Genomic DNA, 22,739 nt, shown 5'->3' with positions numbered 1-22,739 from the left:
GCTAACATGTAAAGGCTTCTAGCAGTACCTAGCAGCTTCTGTGAAAACTCTATAAATTCTAACTATTATTATTTGCTAAAGATGAGTCAAACATAAGAAGAGTGTTTGGATAAGATTACCTTCAAATTTCCTGTCACTCCTGAGGTTCTATGTGTCCACATTACTCCAATCCCTCAACATTCCTATTCAGTAGGGAGGGGGCAGCATTATCCACATTTTACAAATAGTGGAATTGAGCCATCGAGAAGCAAAATGTCCAGTAAATGAGTGGCAGTAGGGCTCAGGCTTGTAGAGCTTAATACAGTACTAGGACAACTTTGAGGGGAATGTGAGGCTGTGTATGTAAAAGTGAGTTAGATATCCTTTATGGGCTTGGGAGCAGTGATCCCCTGAGGCCCCTTCTGTGCTGAGGTTCACCATATGTCCAACAAGGTCACTTCTATCTCTTTCTCTGAGACGATCTCAGACTCTGTCTTCCCAAGTAGTTTTCAAATTAGCTTTCAGAAAAGCTAAACTGTGTAGTTGCATGAGATACCAGTTAGGCACTGTGCCCTTGGTCATGGAATTTCCACTTCCATCCCTGGGTATGCTGACTATACACATTCCCAGCTGGCTGCAGACCCAGACTCCTTGGATGATTCCCTCTAAGGAGCCAGGACCTTAAAATACTTGGCAACCTTACAACTGACCTTGTTCCAAAACATTCTGCTCCCAGCTACACCCCCTAGATCCCATTCCATCTTTTACTTGTTTTGCTATTGTGGGCAAAGGATCCTCAAAATCTCCTTCCCTCAACCACTCTCTTTCTGCTAGGTTATCCAGAGGGGAGACTCTATCCTCTTCAGGACCCGGGTTGTGTGGTTTCAGCCACTAAATTTGTGGATGCAGGGAATGTTCTATGCCTGAGTGGAGACTGTTCAAGAGAACTTGAGATGCTTTTCTTTTCTGTCCACTAGGGGGATGCTTGTAGAGAGATGGAAAAAACAGAGGCTTAAAAAATATGCTGCTGAAATTTCAGCAAGAGAGGAAAAGAGAGCGCATGAGAGAGAGACAGCAAAGCAGCTCCAGACTTCCCATCTCGCTCACGTCAGAGGCAGGAACCGACTGTGCTAAAGCTGTTGGCTCAACACGCAGAGACAGACAGGAGCAGACCTAGAGAGAGGGAGCGAGGAAGGTGGTCTTTCCTGACCCAAGGAATTACCACTAGTGGAGTAAAGCCACCTGACTTTCTGATCTTATTTTGGTTCTCTTCTTTCTCCTTCCACTCGCAGCCCTGCTGTGAAGCCTCCTCTCAGAAAAGAGGAAGGGAAAAGGGAGAGTGGTGGGCTCTTAGGTGAGAGCATCAGCTGGCTCCAGCCCTAAGAGACAAGAATTCTCTTCGCAGGAAGCTTCTCTCCCTCCTGGCTGCCCACCCCCAGCCCGGGTAAGTCCAGAGCACTCCGCTCCTTCCCTTCCTTGCTAGCGTATTTCAGCACCAAGGAGAGCGATGAGATGCATTTCGGTTTCTGTGTGTCTGTGTGTTCCTGCAAGGCGTTTGGCACTGAGGTTGTATCTGTCTCTCTGCTGCCAGGAGAGCTGGGTTCTGCGTAGGAAAAGAAAGGTGCAAAACTATGTCTCCCGAATTAGAGAGGGATGTAGACCCTGGGCTTGCGATGTGCGTGAGTGTATTTGCGTGTGTACTGTTGCATAAGATAGGTGAGGGCTGAGCTCAATTGCTGGTGGTTTCTCTGTGCTTCTGTGTGAGACTGTTCTTTTCGTATGTAGATGAGTGTTGGGAAATTAATCGTGCACCTTCTTTAACTCTTTCACCTCGAGCCCTCCATGCTGAGAAAGTCTTGTAAAGGAAGCCTGGGGGTTGAGAGTGAAGGTAGAGTTAAAAGTTATGCTCCTTCGAGGGAGCTTGCAAGAGGTGATTTTTTAAATGTCAGTTTCTCCAGGATTCTCTGGGTTCTTGCTGTGGAGAGAGCCCAACCTGACCTTTTACTTTTTCTCTTGGTTTGAATTCATGCCAAGTGGGTGGGTGCAACAGGTTAGGCTCATGCTGGGGCAATTTGGGGGCTGAGGTCTCTCTGAGTTGATGGTGGTGGGACAGTGCCCATGTCTTGAGCCTTGCAAAGGTTGGCTACATTTGCAAGGAGGCAGGCGGTACCCTCTCCACTTTTCTCTCATCCTTGGCTACGTGTGGTTGGAAAGAGGACAAAAGTCTGTTCTGCCCTATTTTCTGGGGCATCTGGCAATGAAAAACAGCTCAGAGGAAAGGTTTGTCTCTGAGTGCCCAGAGAAGCAGAAATGGATTTAGATTGGCCCCTGACTCAGAAAGATCGCAGCGGTACTCTGTGCTCCTCCAGCACTGAGAGGTTCCACAAACAGCAGCTCCACATTACTTCATACTTCAATGTTAATACTTTTTGCACTGCTCTGTCTCTCCTGCTCCCTACCCCTCTGAGTTTGTTCAGTCGATTATTTGTATCTGCCTTACTTTTGCCTCGGAGGCACTATCTGCCTGCCCCACCCCCTTCAGTCCTGCCCAAACCTACTTGCCTGGGGCAATTCAACAAGTGGTGTTGGGTATTTTCTTCAAGACACGCAAGCCAGTATCCTAAGGGGGATTTTAAAGAGATGTGGCTTCTTGTAAGATCAAGCCTTGCTTTGATTTGGCCTCTAACTCTGTAAGGTTCTAGTTGCTTTATTTAAATATATTGAGGAAGAGGAGGTTGAGGAGGTGGGAGAGTTCACTCTTTCAGTTCTGATCAAACCGAAGTGTGATGGCTCTTTGTTCTGTTTTTAATTGAGCAGCATGAGCACCCCGTCGAAGAGGAAGAAAATATTCTCTGCCTCTGGTTGGGGACCTTCTTGAGTGAGAGACGTAGTTCTGAGTGAAGTGGTATTGCTTTCTTTTTTATTATGCCTGCCGCCAGATCCAGCAACTTGATCATCTCTTTAGAATGGCAGGTAGTAGAATGCAGTGAGGAAAAGAGAGAGATGTCAGAAGTTGTAATGGGAGGGAGAAAAAGATTGAAATAGACAAATGCAGATAATCAGAAACCAACTCTGACTCATTCATATTTCAAATTCCTAAATCCTCCTGTCTTTGAAATTCTTCTATTTGGACAAGTGAGTGGATGGATTCCAGCGTGACAACTCCCTGGGGTTTAAAAAAAATCATGCCCATGCAGGGGACCCTGTCCAAAGCCACCATTTATTACTGAAGTCATCATATTTAGTGGTCATTATCTCATTAACGACCCTAAATTTTCCCTGAAATAAATGCTCAGTGGCATTATTGGGCCCATTTTTTAACAGGAGAGACATAGATGTTTAAAGTATTAGGTCAAAGGGTAGCAAAAGCACAAATAGAACTTCTGGTCTACTAATACCTCATCACCTGCAAAATAAAATAATGCTCATATGTGGAAGAGCAGGGGTGGACCGCTCCACAGAAGATAGATTTGCAGCTAAAACCCTTTAGTGAACTCCCTGTGGAGCAATGGCTTCTGCTTGGTGAAGAATGAGAATCTGCTCAAAGTCTTCAGGTGCTGTTGGCCTTTAGTTCTCAGCCAGGAGAATGGCCAGAAGCCAGGTGAAGATCTCTGTGCTTACCGTGAAGAAAGAACCCTGGGCTGACAGCTAACAGGCTGAACTGATGTTACCTGATTGCCACACTTGTCTACTCCAAGAAATCCCAGTTGAAGGCACTCTTCTTAGGGAACATCGCCATAGATAATCATCTATGGATTCATGTGTTTGATGACTATTTCTCCTATGAACCTTCTCTAGGACCAGCTTCAGTGTTCCTTTGTGGCTCAGAATGTGTAGTAGTGGGGGAATGGCTAAGGAGCAGGAGAGAGCAGGGTCCTGCCTCCTAGAAGAAAGGAACTGGATACAAACTCACCCCAAATACAGAACCTTCACTCCTCTAGCAATCCTGGCCTTCTTATCTGGCCAGAATTCTGGAGAGAAAACCACTATTTTCTCATGTTTAGCTCTCCTTTCCCAAGCAGAGGATGCTCTGCTGGGCTGCCTCTGAGATCCTGAGAGATGAGAGCTGGTACAGAAAGGCATAGGGAAGGAGAAGGTCAGCACCTGCTCTGTTCGCCATGGCTGTAGGTTGCTATCTTTTACCTGGAAGATGGTAGACATCAAATGCAAAATATTAAATATTTAGATACTAATTTGTACAGTTGTGTACACTCATTGGACCTCTCCCAAAATAAGATATACAAAATTCCCTTGTACTTCTTTTGGATCCACCTTTCCTCCCTCAACCCCGTTACTTTTTGACGTCTACCACCATGGTGTACATTGCTGCACTGTGCAGCAGAAATGTATACCTGAATGTGTTACTGAGAGACATGGATCCTAGAATTTTAAGAAAAACTTTCAGAGTTCTGAATTTCTATTATTGGGTGCAGAGCAGAAAGGCTGAGCAAGAAAGTCATTCTATACACTAGTTTGAGGTCATGGTGTTAGAAAGCCCAGTGGTCATTTCCACTGTGAATACTGAAACCAACAATCAAGCCCAAAGCCCAAGCAGGAACTGTGGAAATCCCTCCAGGCCCCCATCTGTGAGTTCACAGTGATGATGTTGAAATTTCTATTAAAAATGTGGAATTCAGTATGCAGGTGACTGGTCATGAGTCACTCCATCTTGGCTCCAGAAGAGAGAGCTGAGGAAGGAACACCAATGCGAGCTTACTTAGTAGGGAAAGAGAAAAGAGTTCTCTGCATTAGCTCTTTCACCATGACATTCAGCTCCATTCACAAAGGTCGTGGCTGAAGAGGGTGCTGTTCCTCCTTACTCAGGAGTGGCTTTGGAATCAGAGGCTGCTAGTTAAGACTCATGGGCCATCGTAGGTCTGTCCAGGGAATTCTGCATGCAACTTACTCCCATCTTTGGGCTGCACACTCAGGTAGGGAGTGTTGTTTTCTATTTTACCACTAAGGAATAATGGACTTATCAGAAGGTTTTGATGGATTTGCTGAATATATAGATGTTTGTGAGTTGTACTTGTGTGTGTTACTGCACACACATGCACACACACACACTCACACACACACACACACACACCCCTATCCTGACATCTTCCTTGTCCAATTCTCTTCCTTCTTTTCTATCTCTAGTTTAAGGAGTGCTAGATAGAGATGAAGAATTCTGTGCACAGTTTGAGCATGGGCTCCTCAATGAACTCAATTAAGAAATGTTTCTGGCAGATTGGTCAGCAAATCAGTCTTTAGTAAACTTCAGAAGTGGGCCAGGTAAGTCATGGATCTGTTTACATGCTTGGCAAGTAGTTTTGCCCTCTGCTTTCCTCTACTCTGAGACTTTTACTGAGCTTCTACTGCTTTTTTAGTGCTGGGAATCCAACCCAGGCAGAGCCTTGTGCATGCTGGACAAGTATTTTATCACTAAGCAAATCCTCAGTCCACTAAAGCATTTCCCTTTCTGGGTTCACCTTCATCAGAGCATGCATGAACCAGCTCTCTTATGGGAAGGCTCTTGAGTCGTCTCTCCCAGTTGGGATCCTACGGAGTGGCTTTTGGGTTGCTAATCCATCATGTTATGGCAAATTAAATATTGCAAAGTGAGGGGTTTAGATTCCCTAAAATCTAGGCAGAATATGGTATTGGATACAAAAGCTAAATAATGTCCCCAAAACTGATTGTAGTAGATGACCTGGCAGAAGAGCAGAGATACTTTGCCTCATCTTGATTTTGAGCTATGTTAATAAAGATGAGAGTCCCCACCTAATTAAAGTTTCATCTTCTTAAGAGCAAGTCCAGTGGGGAAGGAGAAATTGCAATAGAGTTGTTTAAAAGCTATTTCTAACCACATATAGGACTCACTGCACCTTTACCTTGGAACATGACTTTGCGCTAAAGTGGTATGGATAATTTTTAACATAGTAAGTGATGCGTATATCAGTAAGCAAAGGGAATTCAACTGTGTTACTCTTTTCTCCTCTTTTTATTCTATTAATCACTTTGGTCATTTTTAAGTATATAGTTTGGTGGCATTAAATACATCCACACCATTGTGCAATCCTCACCATCACCCATATTCAGAAATTTCTTCTTTCCAAATTGCAACTGTAGGGGGCTGGGGATTTAGCTCAGTGGCAAAAGCGCCTGCCTGGCAAGTGCAAGGTCGTGAGTTCGGTTCCTGGTACCGGAGAAAAACCAAAAAAAAAAACAAAAAACAAAAAACCAAATTGCAACTGTGTGGATTAGGCAATAGCTCCCACCTCCTCTTTTCCCATGTCCCTGGAACACACCTTTATGCTTCCTGTCTATGAATCTGACTTCTGTGTGTACCTTGTACAAATGGAATCATCTAATATTTGTCCTTTTACGTGGCTCATTTTACTTAGTGTAATGTCTTTGGGGAGCATCCATGTTGTAACATGTCTAAACTTCTTTCCTTTTTATGGCTGACTAATAATCCATTGTATGCCTATATCACATTTGTTCATCCAGTCATCTGAGGATTAACACTGGGGTTGTTTCCTCTTCCTCTTCCTGCCCTTTAATTCTGGCCTCTGCTTTACTCTCCAACCAAAAGGGAAGGGAGACTCCCTGGTCATAATTGAGCTAAAATTTTCCACTTCCCTAGGAGGTCCAAGCAGGTGGCTTCCTGAAGCAAGCTGGCTGGGATACATGGAGCAAGTGCTCATTGAGTGAACAGTGTCTGTCTCTAAAATCAGGCCCTCATTGTTAATGTGTGCAGAGACACCACTTAAGATTCTCCTCTACTCCCTCATCAGGGTCCCCAGTCTTGTCTGAGAAGGTGCCAGCAGACTGGGAGAGGTCTGGCAGTCCCCCTCTGCAAGAAGGCCTCTGGGTTATGTGCATCACTGGTGAGATTCGCTAAGGGGTCCTGAGGGACAAATGAGCTACAGACTCAGTATGGTTCACCGAAGGGTTCAGCCCTGGTCTTTTAGGGACCCCTGTCCTGACAGCAGTGCACTGCCGAGCTCACCTGGGTGTGGCCTCTTTAATAACATCTCATACTCTGGCTACAGATGACATGGCGAAAGGTTTTTATCCAGACCCAAGAGGAATTCACAGATCTTTAATGAGGATGTGTCCCTGTCATGCTACATCATACGAGGGAGAGACAAGAGAAGGCTGCAGCACTGATCCCAGGACAGAGTCCACCAGGATGGCAAATGTTACGACAGCTTAGCAACATCCCTGGGCTGGCATTTGGTCTTTGATTGTCGTATGTCTAAAAATTCCTGTGTCTAATTCCTGTCTGTCTAACATTCCTGTGCCTTGACAGCCTGGATCTTTCTATTGCTTAGTGATCAGGCTAGCCAGCATTTCCTGAGTGCTAGAGCAAGTGCTTGGCACACAGAATGCCCTTAATCAATGTTTGCTGCTATTAGTCTTAATAAGCACTTTAAATACCTTGTGTCGTTTATTAGCTCAACATTATGACAGGCACTATTATCCTCACTTTACAAATGAGGAAACTGAGACATCATGTTGCTAGATAACTTGCTCAACATTTTACCACCAAGAAGGAGTAGAAGAGTAGAAGGGGGACTGAAAGTCAGTGTCATGGTTTGGGGGTTAATTACAAGGTGAACCATATAATACAGGACACATATTTTATAAGGTTATTTATAATTGTCACCCAAAGAATCATACACAAAAGAGTGCAGAAAACCTGTCCACACACTAAACACCAACAAATCTTGACCAGCTGAGGGCCTGGATCCCACAATAATGTCTTGCATGAGTCCAGTTGAAGACCTAGAGCTCATCACAATGCCTCCCACAAGCCCAACTGGAGGTCTAGAGCCCATAACAATAGCTCATGCAGGCCTGTTTCACTAATCTGCCATGGAAGGACCACAGGTCAGTGGTGGAATCTGGAAAGTCTGTGCCAGTGGGATGAAGGACCTGTGTTAGCAGGCTGAGGGATCTTCAATGGAGCCAGGAAGCGACACTCCAAATAAGAATCACAGCTCCCCCGAAAGGTACCATAGCCATCCTCAGCAACAGTGAGGTCCCAAGCGCCTCCAGTGATCAGAGCAGCCGAGTTCCCAACAGGAAAGCCAACACAGCAAGCTTCTCCAGGAGACTGGCAGCGCACCATCTTCCCCTCTGGAGTCAGGAAGTGGTGTTCAGAGTGGGGACCAGGGCTCCCTGAAAGTGTACTGAAGCCATTCTCAGGGATAACAAGGTCCCAAGCTCCTTGGAGGAAGACAACAGCCAAGTTCATCAGGAAAGCCCGCATGACAAGCTCCTCCAACAGAACCAACAGTCCCTTACAGCTTCTTGCAGCTTCCAACAGGCTCCCAACAGCTTCTACCAGCTCCCAACAGCCTCCTCAGTTCCCAACAGCCTCCTTTTTCTTCTCCAGTTCTGCCTCTTAGGCTCCTGGCAACAACCCTCAGGTGGGCCTCCCACCCCCAGCACCATGCTTACTCAGTTCAGCTGGGGGTTATAAGTTGACCACCAGTTGTCAATCCACCACACTCAGGTTAAACTCCTGTGTCTTTCATCTTGCTTTTTTTTTTTTTTGAGACACAGTTTTGTTATGTAGCCCAGGCTGGCTTCAAACTCACAGAGATCCTCTTGCCTCAGCTTCCCCAGTGTGGGGATGACAGGCATGTGCTACCACACCTGCACTTATGTTGTGGTTATGTTATGTTATGTTGTTTTTATCATTCATTTAGCAATAAATGGTGGTGCTCCTGTGATTCATCCTAAGGATTTTGCATTTTGCAGTACTGTTCATCTTTAGACATGAAAACACTGCGACTCTCCACCTTGATTACCTGTTCTGTGAAGGCTGGCAGAGTCCAGCATAGGGCCTGGCACTACTGTAACAGGACAGGGCCTGATATAAACTTTCTGATCTGCTATTGGTTCTGCTCAACTTAGGTACAAGGTTTGCAAACCTGTTTCCCTTTCCCAGTAATAATAACAGCAGTGCTCACCATGTGCTCGACTCTAGACCAATCTCTGCAACTTAGTCTCACTGGGTTCTCCCAGTGATGGGCAAATGCAGCTGCCATGGTTTGGGAGCTGCTCCATGAGTGCCACTGTACTGGTGTGGAACACAGTTCCCTAATTTTGTCCCCAGAACAACACTGAGGGCATATTGGCAAGGAAAACCTCCAGACAAGTGATAAGGCAAGACCCTGGTCACAGCAAACTGGTAACAACACCCACCCTCTTCCAGGAAGAAAGCAGGGAGGCTGGCAGGGGTCAGTTAGCTTGCCTGAGGCCACACAGAGAGTAGGTGGTAGAGCCCAAGCTCTTTCCTGGTCTCTTGCTTGTGTCATAGTCAGCCCCTCTGCCACCCTGGGTGACACAGATCCCAGATGTGCACAGATCCAAAAGCAGAAAGGCAGCAAGAAGCAAGACCCCGGGAGTTATTACCAGAAATGCTGGCTTTGAAGCCCTGCTCTGCCAAGCACTGATTTTATGACCTTGGGCAGTTACCTAACTTGGCTTAATCTGACATTGCTTGTCAAAAGCTCCACCTCTGTGTGCCCTTCAAAAGCCTATGGAGAGAGTCATGCTGTCTTTAAGGAGTTCTTACATGAACTAAATGGAGAACAAGTCCAAAGTGCCTAGGACAGTGCCTGGCAGGGAACATGTCCTCTATGAAAGACTGTGCGGCTTGCTGTTTCACGAGGCCTGGGGACTAGATACAAACTGGGGTGCTTGGCATTTTAACAAGCGAACAATTATCTGGGCTGACCTGGATTTTATATTCTCCTCTGGTGCTAATGGGTTGGGCCGGCCCTTGTTTTACATCACTTTGATTTTAGGAGCATGTGTTGGGCTTGGTTTTTTTTTTTTTTTGGTCTACTCTCTCAGCACCAAGAACCTGGCAGACTGACATTTAAAAATATCTGAAAGATGCTTCTTACCAATTAATCACCTAGAAATCATACCCACCTGAAATTAATTTGAGCCATAAGGAGACAAGGGGGTTTGAGCCTCATTCTGTGCTCAGCTTGAGGCTGGGAGCCTTTGGATTCTCTGATTCCTCCATTCCCCTCCCTCCATGTTCTTCTGCCATTCTGAGTTTTATTTATGAAACGTCTCCCTTTCCTTTATAATTATGTTTTCCATAAGAAGAACATCTAACAGCCACCTTTTGTCTGGGCTAGAGTAATTGTTTGAATTGTTTGACGGCATGCAATTTCAAAGCCTTGAGTTTGTATAGATTACCTTGAATTTATCTCTGCAAGTACATCGAGAGAAAAGCTGCCTGCCTCGTGCAGCAAAGCCTGTAGTCACTGAGCACCAGCGTTTGTATGGATCTTCTGTTTATCTAAACGGGTTTCTGTAAAACACATACCTTAATAAGCCAGGTTTTGCCAGCCCAGCCTGTTTAAGCACCTCCTGATGTCCCCTGTGAGCTTGTCCATGCCAAGGTCAGCAGCAGTGACCGGGCCAAGGGACAGGTATAGGGAGGAAGTCAGCTGACAGAACTTGCCCCCTCTACATCCTCCAGACAGCTGGCCAGCTGTGTGCCAGTGGAAAGAGGGCACAGGCAGGCAGAGGAGAGGGCAGCATGAAGGCCAGAGAGCCATGTCTGCCGGGTGCAGGAGGCCAGGGTGGCCATCTGGGCAGAGGGACGGGGGCCTGAATAGCAGATGAGAGCCTTGCAAATGGCTGTGTTGGGAAGGGCAGAGGCCAGAGCCATCTATAAAAGGCCTGTCTCCTCGCGGTGACCCAGGCTGTGCCATTGAGAGGCGGAACTTATAAATGCAGCCATAAAGCCTCCGTTCAGAGCTGTATATATTTATAGAGATATAAATGAAGTTTAGTGCTGGTGAAACTCACTATAAAAGCCAAAGACTTCATCTGTGTCTCTTCTTCAGGTGCAGACCCGCGTGAGGCTGCCTGCCTTTCTGTGTGCACACCACATCCATGGCCCTGCTGCTCGAGCAGCCACTGGTGGGTGGGGAAGCAGAGGTCCTCTGAGCGGCTTCAAGTGAGGCTCCCAGCAACGATGTGCTTCCTCAGCTCTGAGGGCTGCTTAAAAGCAGCGAGGAAAAAGAGGAAAAGGCAAAAGCGCTGCCAAAATCAAGTGGCTTCAAACAGTCAGGAGTCTGGCTTTGAATAAAACAGTTTGAGAAGGTTGGATTTTCATCTGCCTTGGAAGCAGCCAGCTCCTGCTCCTCATAGTTCCAGATGGGCTACAACTACAAAGTGAGACTCACCAGCCCCAAGCCCTGTGCTTTCCTCTGGCCTTGCCTCCCTTCTGCCCAAACCGGGCAGGCAGAAACTCTGTGAAACCCTGCCCAGCTGGGTTTGAAGGCTGGCTCAGCTACCCACCGGCTGCGTGGCTCAGGGAATCACTTGACTTCTCTAAGCTTCAGTATCCTGGTACATGAAATTTGTTAAGTAGTTCCATCCTCTCAGATTTGTTGTGCATTACAACAGATGTCATTTCTACATGGAGACTTATAGTAGCCCTTGGGTAGCACAAAGAGGGTCTTCAGTCAATAGAATTCTCACTAGATAGGGATCTCTGTGGCAGATGAGGTACAGTTTGAAGGTGGAGAACAGGGGTCACATACTCTTTGGCATAAAAGGAATGATTGAAAAATATGGTGTGTGCTTAAAAAATTTGTTAGAGTAAAAGGCACATTACCATTGAGTCCCCCCTCAAAATACTTCCTCTTGCTTTGAACAACTTATCCCACCGTTCTGGTTACTTTCTGAAGCAGTTCTGGAAGTCCTCTTTCATGAGTGTCTTTACTCAGAGTGATCAAAAATATAGTGAATGCTTCAGCCAAGTGCCATCAATCAAGTACCACTGGCTTGTCAAAAGATTGCAGTGTGTCCTCATGGACATTGTTTACTAGATCTAACAGTCTGAGACTTCTGGCTCTTCCCCAAAGTCAAAATGATCATGAAAGGTAAATGTTTTTAGTTGACTCAGGATATGGAGGCAGCCATGACAGAGCAACAAAGACACTCTGTTGAAGCTTGGGGTTTTGCAGGGGAAAAATACAATACAGAACATACATTTTATAAAATTATTTATAATAGTCACCTGAAGAATCATATACAAAAAGAGCATTCAAGAAATCTGTCCACACACTAAAGACCAAAGAATCCAGCTGAGGGCCTGGATCCCACAGTAATGTCTTGCATGAGTCCAACTGAAGACCTAGAGCCCATAACAATGCCCCCTCCAATGAGTCCAACTAGAGGTCAAGAGCCCATGACAATGTCTCATGCAGGCCTGTTTGGTGGATCTGTGCTGGGAAGGCCCAAAGGTCAGTGGTGGAAACTAGAAAGTCTGTGCTAGTGGGATGAAGGATCTGTGCTAGCAGGCTGAGGGATCTGAACTGGCATCAGAGCAATGCTCAAAGTAAGAACCAGAGCTCTCCTGAAATGTACCACAGCCATCCTCAGCAACAGCAAGGTCCGAGCTCCTTTGATGATGAGAACAGCCAAGTTCTCATCAGGAAAGCCAAGGCAACAAGCTTCTGGAGATCAAGCAGTGCAACATCTGCCCCTCCAGAGCCAGGAAACAGTACTCAAAGTGAGGACCAGAGCTCCCCCAAAGTGAACCAAAGCCATTCTCAGTGACAACAATGTCCTGAGTTCCTTGGACAATGAGAACAGCTGAGTTCACCAGAAAGCCAACATGACAAGCTCCTCCAGGAAAACCAACAGCTCCCTATAGCTTCTACCAGCACCTAACAGCTTCTCCTCTTCTTTTCCAGTTCTGCCTCTTATGCTGCCTGTAACAGTCCTTAGGTGGGCCTCCCACACCCAGCACCAGGCTAGTTCAGTTCAGCTGGATGTTACAAGTTGATCACCAGTTGTCAATCCACCACACACTCATAAAAGAGAATTTCTAGAACTGCTTCAGAAAGTGGCAAGAATGATGGAATAATTGTGTTCAAAAGAAGGGGAAGTATTTTGAGGAGGATTCATGGCAGTGTGCTTTTTCATATATATATATATTATATATATATATTTAAATTAAACGCACACCACATTTTTCAATCACTCCTTGTATATTCTCCTCCCAAGCCAAGGAGGCCCCATGTGGCCTGAGATTAGCCGCTGGAGCAATGCATCCTGGAGGCAGCCACTGGATTGAGCCATGCTTTGTACTTATACAGTCACCAGCTGTCCATGGTGCTGCCAAAGTTTCTGGGCCAGTGTGCCTTGGGCAGCAGCTCAGGAAAAATCTGGCTGACCATGTAAGAGAGTTCTTATTGCTGTGGAGTTGTCCTTGCAATAGGGGCCTTGCAATCTGTGTCCTTATACCTGGCTCCCTGGGAGGTAATAGGCTGCCCACGTGGGGCACTGTTTCCTTGGGTGTCAGGAACTAGGGACAACCAGGGATACCCTTCCTATCTTGACCCTTGAGAGGTCAGCAAATCACACTGCAGGTGTGGGTTTCATCCTGGCTGGCCTCTATCCAAGGGAGGGGCCGTGCAGAACCTTCTGGGGGAGAGGTAAGGGTGCTGTCGATTTGGATCCTGATAGGAGCTGAGTGAGGGGGGGGGACCCACTATCAATCAATCTTTTATTAAAAATGGTCTGAGGCACAGTAGCTGAGTTATTAAAATGCAAAGCAAGGATGTGCTGTACCCTCCCCACCCCTTTTTTCATTTGTATTTTATCAGCTTAATGTAGTGAGAATGAAAGGCTTAGGGCAGCTATCATCAGGCAGGAGGAGAAGGGAAGAAACCCTCCAGAGGGCCCACGGTGGCTTCCTTGGTTGCAGCTTCCTGAAGGGACCTCCTGGGCACTTCTAGCAGTGCTCTTCTTTGGGGGCTGGAAGCCCAGGAGACAGTGAGCTGTATGACCTCTACACGCACACCCTTGAATTGCTTTTTTGATTTCGAGGCAGAGTCTGGTGAGCCTCTTGCAACCACACTTGGCAGTGAGGCCTTGGGAACCCACCCGACACCCCCTAACTCCATGACGTGGGGAAACCTGGGAAAGAGATCCAGCTCCTGCTCCTTGAGATGTGTTGCCCTTTTCTTTCTAAGTTCTTAAGGTCAAATTTTGCTGAAGGGATTATTCACCAGTGGCAAAAGCCTGCCAGAAAGGGGAAATAACTTCTCTGTTGCTAAAGTTCAGCATCTCAGCAACCAGCCTGAGTGGGCTCTGGCAGCAGCCAAGCAGGATCTGTGGGGAATGATTACCTTTCAGGAGGTTTAGATCTCTTGGGTTCATAAACCTCCAGGTAGATCCCAAACAGTCCTAGGCCTCTGCTCAGTAGCATGGCAACTGCTAACACTTACATGAGAAACACTATTCTCAGGTGGTAATCTAAGTTCTTCTTGCTTAGAAGCAAATGGAGTCAATGCAATCAGTTTTTGAGTTAGATACTATTGCTATCCCCATTTTACAGGTGGAAAAACTTAGGCACAAAATTTGTAAGTTTTTCTCTCAAGACTCACACAAATGGCAGAGATGGAATTTGAACCTAGGTAGTTTGTACTCACTGAGCAGCACTCAGAAATCTTTCAAACTCGCTGTTGACTGAAAGAAACAAGAGTCTTCACAAGCTTGGTTTGAATTACAAAGGGCAGGTCGAGAGGACTCACCCTCTCTGGGGCTCGGACTGTCCCTTCTACTCCCCATTCCTTAGGGAGTCATTCTTTTTGTTTCCAACAAAGTCTCATCTAACTCTTTCAGAATGAAAGAAGAATGCAGATCCAAAGCAGGTGAGTTTTTTAAAACCCACTTCACTTCATCCAGTCTTGCAAGGTGGTGTCAGTTCTCATCTGTCTACAAACACCTCATTTACTTTGTGGCTTATCCACTCTGGGGAGCGTCTGGGCCATCACTGTAACAACCCATTCACTTATGGCCACCTCTTAACTCTGCTGTGCCGTCGTGCAGAATGCAATTCCTGTAATGAATCCTCAAGTGACTGGTCCAGCTGGACAAGAGTGTGGAATACGGAGGTTGCAAAGCTGGATTTGATCCTGTTGGGGCTTCACATTCAGCTCAGAGGCCAGCAGTTGAGCCCTAGTGGCAGCCAGGGCCACCAAAAGAGTGAGGAATGGCTGGAAGGCCCAGTTCCGCTCAACAGCAGCCCAGGTGCAGCCCTGCTCTGCAGTCAGTGATGCGCAAAGCTGCAGGGTTTTGGCAAGAGGTGGGTGGGCTGAGTGCATCAAGCTACCGGTGATGTGCCAGATGCAGTGGCAACTGATCCAAGTGGCAGACTCATTCAGGGTAGACCCTGGGGGCATAGCTGCCTGGAGGACCCAGCGTAGGTGTGGTGAGAGGCTAGTGTTTAGTTCTTGCTTTGGGTGTAGAGGGGGACACTTTGGGAGAAGCATATCACAGCCCTGGGTGAGGTGATTCGGGGTTAAGCATTCATCCCAGACTTGGGACAGCTCGCCCTATGCAGAAGGGTGCACAGTGAGGGAGGAAAGGCTTGAGTTCTGGTGACAGTGGGCTCCAACTTGGACCCTGGCCCTGCCTAGTTGTGCCTCTTCTCTGAGGTCACTTAACCTCTCTGAGCCTTCCTTTCCTGGTCTCTAACGTGGGCATGATGATGCCTGTGAGAAATTCTGTGACAACTGAATAAGGCAAATATAGGTAGGCTCCTGGCACTTAGAAAGTACTCTATAAATGTCGATTCCCTTCTCCTGGTAGAATTAATAACTTGGATTTTTGATGTGCCTCTTATGCTTCTTAGTCCTATCACAATATCACATTAGACTCACACAGCCATTTGTGAAGGTGAGTAAAGTGATGATTATTGATTACTCCTGTTTTATAGATGGAAGAATTACCATAAAGTTTCAGTGACTTGTGCAAGGTAGCAGAGGTAACAGGTGACAGAATTGGGATCGCAATCCCCAGGACCTTGCACCTTGCAGTTTAGTCCTATGCAACACCCCCTTTACTGTGTTGGGATTGGATGGGCCATCAAAATCACAAGGTCCAGAAGACTAGATTCTCAGACACCCAGAGGACATAATTAGCTCACATGTGCACCTTGGCATCTCTACAATATTGGAAGGGGCTTGTACTGTCACTAAGAAGCTTTGACACCAAGTCTTTCAAGTCTTTCTATGTGGACAGGAATACCAGGGCAGTTCCCCCATAGACAGGTGCTGAATGCTATAAAGGCTGAGTTTTCTGTGGGCCGGATAGCCCCAGCTTTCCTGCCTGCCCCATCCAGACCCCAGAGGAGCCTGAGTCACTCATCATAGCTGCCACACAAGGACGAGATGCCCCTCATTTCACCACTGGCCAGAAAATGTGAAGCCAGAGTCCAGTAATGCAGTGGCCTCCAGGGTTTTCCCAGCAGAGAAACCCACTTCAATAACCATATCTAAAACATATCTCCTGGTATGTTCCTACTTTATTTTTATTTATGCCATGTATTTATTTGATTTCTCCCTTATTGTATGTTTCCTCCTAACTGAGTGTAAACTATGAGAATAGGACTTTTTATCTGTCTTATTCACAGTTGCTTTCCTGGTCCAGAATACTGTTGGTGACCAATGAATAGTGGCTGAGTGAATGAATGAATGAATGAATGAATGGGTCTTCAGCTAGGATTCTCTGTTCCAGCAAGCTGTTGCTAAAGATCTGTGCTGGGCCCATCATTTTGTTAACGGTTGGATGTGGAGTCAAGTGGGATATAAATCCCTGCCTTTGAGGATCTCCCAGTCTGGTTGGTGAAAAGAGAAAGTTCTTTTTTTTTTTTTTTTTTTTTGGTTTTTCTCCAGTACCGGGAACCGAACTCACGACCTTGCGCATGCCAGGCAGGCGCTTTTGCCGCTGAGCTAAATCCCCAGCAGAAAAGAGAAAGTTCTAACTGTAGTAACTGCCTCCCAGCATGGAGGACTCACATCTGGTACCAGCTGTGTTAGGGGGAGGGGATTGAGAGGGAAGGGTGATGAACTCTAGTTGGCATCCCACTAAGCTCTATGAAGATGACATGTGGGTTGTGTGTTAAGAATTCTCAGAGCTTTGCCAGCCAAAGGGGAGAGGGGCATTCTGGGTAGAAAGAGTTACATGTGCAAAAGCTCAGAGTCATGGATGGAAGCATGTTGGAAGGAAACTGAGCAATGTGATGTAGCTGGAGCACAGGAGCTGTGGGTCTCAGTGGGGGTGAGGAGGGTGGGAGAACATGCTGAGAAAGGAAACTAGAATTTGGCCTTCCCTCCAGGAGACCCATGGGGAGAATTACCAACTTCTCAGAGCACTTTAGGTGTGAATTCTTAAACTATGCAGTAAGATGTAAGCTTGTCATTTTTCTCACCAGCGAATCAAAGGCACAGCTTAACTGAATTTTATCTATTATTGAGATATTCTTTTATACTGATGACATCTTTTATTACAGTATCTTTATGGTAGGGTCTTGGGAGAGTAGAGAGGCCCTGCAGAACTTCCAGGCCGCTCATCTTTGCTGGGGCACTGGGAGATGCTGTTCTGTCCCCATTTCAACACGAGGCCAGTTTTCAGCCACTAGTGCTGGTTCCTCTAGTGGCCTTCTTAAAAATGACACCACTATGAAAGGCAACGTTGAAGTTAAAGGCACGATTGTTTAGTAAGATAGGGGTGGAGGGAAAAGAAAGTCTAAGACCAGAAACCTTGAATGCTTGTTCTATTTCCTCTAACTGTGGTTTGTTTAAGAAAATTGTCCATTCTGTTTATTCAATCCCTTCTCTTCTAGAAAGAGGATGTGGCTGGGAGCCTCCTGCACCAGCGACTCCACTTCGGGAAAATGCTACTCTATTGATTTGTGTGTCAGCAATTTAAATGGGGGTATTTATACTGAGGCTGAGCACCTAATAAAAATTTAAATTATAGTTTAAAAAAACTGAAGAGAGGGAAAAATCTCATTGAGGAACAACCTTTTAAGCAGAGTTTAAAAACTAACCGCACACACAATTTGAAGGCCTTGGGAACGGAGCTGGAAGATTAGGACTGTGAGGTCTGCTATGATACACCCATGCCTCCGTGTTCCTTCTTTTAACGGCTTCTCCTCCAATCCAAACACCTCTCCCAGGTTCTGCTGCTCTGACTTTAGACCCTAGCTTCATCACTTATGAGCTGTATGCTTGGCATTTCTTTCTGCACTCTCCTCGCGTTAATTGAAGGAAACAATTGCATCTCAAATGATACCATTCATGCAAAGTCCTTGGACACAGCTGGCACACAGTAGGCACTCACCACACATTTTTTCTTGTCCCATTTCTGCCTTTACAAGATCCCATATTTGGATTCTTCCTCCAAAACCAAAACCCATAGACCATTAAAATTTGATTGCAGCCCGCTTCTGTTTTACTTGAAAGGCTCTGAGCACTGAATCACACCCATATATAAATGATTGATAAGGAATTAATAGGTGAGGTGGTAGCACTCATGGAAAGCAGAAAGAAAGAAATGAAGAAAGCTTTAATAGCAGAATGTCAGAATCAGGCCCAGGATTCTGAGGGGATATTTTGGATGACAGGAGTTCTGCTGAGTCCCATAAATCATTCCCATTAGAAAATCAGACCTCGGGTTCTCTGTAAGGAAGATACTGGCAAGGTCAGAGAAGCAGGGGGTCAGGCTCTTAAACTTTAATGGCAGCATAAGCAGACACACCTCTCCCATGTCCATATCTTAACCTTGACTGTGACACTAACTGCATCCTCTCCATAAGACTGTGATCCAGGTTAGTGCTGTGGCCTCTTCTCTTATCCTTCTGGCTCTATGCAGTTTCATCACTGTGGCCCCTGACCCCTCCTCATCCTAGCCATCTGTCCTCTCACCTCACTCCTGCCTCACTTTGCCAGGCTTTGCTTCTCTCACCCTCCGCTGCCATCAGTGCTTTCCAAAAACCTCTCTGGACTTCTTTTCCTGTGCTCACCTGGCAAAAACGCCACATGGTTAAACCCAACTGCCTATCCATGCACATGTCTGAATAGCTATATATTCTGGAGAAAAATAAATAGTTGTGCTTACTGTTGTCACTTACAGAAATGGCCAGAACTCCAGAATGAATACTAGAAACAGCCTTGCAATCTCACCATGCTCTTCTGGTGAGTTGTCTTGCCACTTCTCAATGTCTTACCTCCTCTCTGCAGGGAATGTGACCCTCCATCTTTACTCCCCTGTGGATGGTGAGCTCATCTTGTACTTTCTAGACAGCCCGTCACTCTCTTTCTGCCTCTGACTCCACATCTCTAGCTGTTCCTCTGTTCATCTTCTTTGTCCTCCCACTCTGTTCAGCCATGGGCTGTTTCTGGACAACCCCAGCCTTCTTCATGTGCTTGGGACCTCATGATCTCCTGCTTCCAAAGGACTTGGTTCCTGCAGTGCCCACCTCTCCTCTCTTGAGTCTTCACTCTCTCACTACTATTTTCTATAAATATATAAATATTCTCAGCAATCTCCCTTCAAAAAGTGAAAGCTTTTCTTGATTCTACTCTCCATCCAGTTTCCATATGATTTCTTAGCTCTCTGCGGCAAAGCATATTGAAATGTTGTTGCTCTTGACTCTTACTTTTTGTCTTTATGTAATCAGGAATACATCTCCTCTCCTCCAAAGAGATTATTCTTGTCAAGGTCCACGGTGATGTTTTTGTTGCCCTGTCTCATGTTCATCTCTCTGTTTCTTTATACTTGACATCTGGGAATCAGCAGGCAAATGTTCCTTCCTATAAACCGCTGTCTTCTCTTTGTTTTGGTGATATGCACTTCTTGGGTTTTCCTTCTATCTCAAAAGCCATGACTGTCTTCTCTTACTGTTTTCAGTCTCTAACAGTTAGAAGCTCTTGAAATCAATCATGGGCCTCTTTCTTTTGCCTATTCTTGCTCTGAGCTCAGGTAACTTCATAGGACTGATACATCAGTGACTATCAATTCTATATTGTTAGTTCTGGCATCACTCTGAACCCCAGCCTGGGGAATTCAACTGTCTCCCTGGCATCTCTACTTTGATGGTTAATTAAGCCCTCCAATTTAATATGCCCCTGAAGAACTCTTCTAGCCTTTTTATTCTCAATAAAAACTACCACATTTGTCCAACCAAATCTGCTCTCTACTGTAACAGGAATGGGCCTAAGAAAGAGGCAGCTAAACACAAAGAAAATAGCACATACACTAAGGTAAGAGCTAATTTGAGCCCCATAATTAGCTAAGCTTAAAAGTCAAAGGTAAGCACAAGAAAAAGGATAAAAGTTAAAAGGAGAGAGGAGATAAGGACCTTTCCTCCAGGAAGAAGGTATGTGAAGTTAGTTGATGTGGTCCTCCCTAACCTCCAGGCTGGACTTGGAAAAATATAGAAGTGCAGACTAACTGGTTTCCTGCCCTTTAAACTCAGCTCCCTTTAACTAACTAAGTAACTAGTATTCTTTAGACCTTAAACCCACAAAGTCATCTGTTTAAAACAAGTTCCCAAGTTCTGCTCATCAATATAAGGCCAAAGCAAAAATCACATCAGCAACTCCACTCTGGAATCCCCTCAGTGGTGGGGTGGTACCACCACGAGTTTTTCTCTTTTTATTATTTCTAATAAACTTTTTCCTAACTTTCTCTTTTGTCCACAATTTTATTCTTCAACTTCATGAAACAAAGAGCTCAGGTTTGTACAGAATTAAATGTTTTACTACCACCCTCAGTTCTCACTTGGGCAAACTGCAAAAGTTCTCAAAAATTGCCTCTGATTCTATTCTTTTCCTAAAGCCAACCTACAACTAAAATTAAAGTGATCTATTAAGAATATAAATCAGGTTACACTGTATTGCTCCCTTCCTTATAATTCTACTATTTAAAATTATCCTGACCAATGATATCCTACCCGATCCTACCTCTGCATACCTCTTTGACCCCATCCACTATCTCTTTCTGTCCATTCTCTCTGTTCCACTTATATTGGCTTATGGAAGACACCAATCTAAAGCACCTGAGAACCATTGCATTATCTGTTTCCTAGAGTTCAGAGAAACATTAGGAATCATTTAATTCAGCTCCTTCATTTTATAGACTGGGGGATGGGTCACAACCTGGGGAATCTCACAGCCAATCAGGTCTCTTCCACTAGAGTGTGTGGACTTCCTGCCTTCTGAATGGTCCATCTTTCATGAACTCCAGTGTCCTTCACTTAGTAAAGATCTAGCTCTGGGGTTGGGTTCATTCTCTGTTGTGACTTTAAGCAGGGTCCACCTGATGGACTGTATATGTTATTGCAGAAATTGCAGTCCTTGTAAATTACTATGAAGAAATTTGGCATTCTAACAAAGGTCACACAAACCCAAAGTTCCTGAGCAATGCACAACTCCCAAGAAGGAGAGTCATCACTTTGTTGTCCCTACATGAACTGCTACATAAATAATATGTTCAAACTTTCACAAGAATTCCCTTGTCATCGCTTAGCCAGGTCGCGAATGAAAGCCTGGCAGCTCCAGTGAGTAGTTAGGTTGAGAAGATCTTCATTGCAGTCTACTGCTGATCTGTGGCCTCCTCATGCCTTTGTTTTCATCTGGCTGTCACTCCTCACATGTCCCACTGGGTCTCATTCAGGCTGATTTCCCCCCCCCCCCGCCCACTTCCACCTCTCTGTTGCTTTCCCTATAATCAAGGATTATTCGTGTATCCATTTGACTTCACTGAAAAATAACTGTTGCTTTGGAGGATTTTATATCAGGCTATCATATAAATTATTTTGCAAAGTAACATTTTTTAAAAAAAATACCTAGCCTTTGTGATAATTTGCGATCACATTTTTTCTGCTTTTCATTTTACATTTTAGATTCTTGGCCCAGCTTGGGGCTTTAAGATTCTATACCTCAAATGCAGATATTTCTTAAGTACTTGCTGCTTGCCATCCACAAAATGATTTTTGCACAGTCACAGCATATTCTGCTTGTGTATGTCCTTTTTCTGACCACAGACAGTGAGGAGAGGGTGGCAATCTTCATGAAAATTCTCCAAACTTCACCTTCTGACTCTTATTTGACCACGTGTGTTTTAGGAGAGGGAGGAGGGCCAGGTGTAATTTTACTTTCATATTGAGGTTCAGGGTTAAACTCCAGAGAACTTCTCCAATAATATATATTTTTGAACTTAAAAAATATGAAACAGCAACAACATGGACTTCATCCTCATCTCCAAAATTTCCAACAATGATTTTAATATTTTATTTCCTGGCCTCCTATAAGCCTGTGGCATGGAACACAGAAGTGACACCTGGATCTTCTGTCAGGTAAAGATCAGTAGGCCGGTGTTAGTTTGGCCTTTGATTCTTACCTGGGTAATATTTGAGATTTTCTTGATGATTGGTGTTTTAATATACACAACGGCACCAATAGCTTATATGTACTTGTTCTATCATATTTGCTATCACTTAAAGAATCAATTTCTGCTTCATTTATTTGCCTATTCTATGAAAGAAGTAATGAACTCCTCAGGGTGGCTCCTACACACTTGAAACTCTTTGTTCTCATTTCATTGTTTATGCATTTGGCAGCGCGGAAGTTCTCTCATCACACCACTTCCATTTGCATGACACAGTCTTGTAGAAACAAGGCACTTGTGTTCAAGGAACTGTCTTAGGTTCTTGAATTTCCTATAGCAATAAAGGTCTCTGTGCTTGTGAAACATGCATTCTGTGGGAGACACCCAACAAATCCGCCACCAAACTCTATTGACTTTATCTCTTTAGTGTCTCTTACATCTGTCCATTTCTTCTTCTTCTTCTTCTTCTTCTTCTTCTTCTTCTTCTTCTTCTTCTTCTTCTTCTTCTTCTTCTTCTTCTTCTTCTTCTTCTTCTTCTC

At 45.2% G+C, this 22,739-nt stretch overlaps 1 protein-coding gene and 1 pseudogene across 3 annotated transcripts in view; one reads left to right on the top strand and one right to left on the bottom strand.

Annotated features, from left to right (window-relative positions):
* The first annotated feature begins 1,060 nt into the window (after positions 1-1,060).
* Tnr (tenascin R) overlaps positions 1,061-22,739 on the top strand; it is a 504,972-nt gene continuing 483,293 nt past the window's right edge. For all 3 annotated transcript variants that reach the window (XR_001236464.1, XR_001236463.1, XM_013520943.1), the window contains exon 1: positions 1,061-1,423. The gene's annotated coding sequence lies outside the window, so the exon portion shown is untranslated. The remainder of the gene's footprint in view (positions 1,424-22,739) is intronic.
* LOC106146414 overlaps positions 14,877-22,739 on the bottom strand; it is a 45,062-nt pseudogene continuing 37,199 nt past the window's right edge.

Source organism: Chinchilla lanigera, unplaced genomic scaffold (genome assembly GCF_000276665.1).
Source record: "Chinchilla lanigera isolate Chin_1 unplaced genomic scaffold, ChiLan1.0 scaffold00005, whole genome shotgun sequence".
NCBI lineage: Eukaryota > Metazoa > Chordata > Mammalia > Rodentia > Chinchillidae > Chinchilla > Chinchilla lanigera.
The sequence above is the reverse complement of the archived record's forward strand: the minus strand, read 5'-3'. Positions and strand labels throughout refer to the sequence as shown.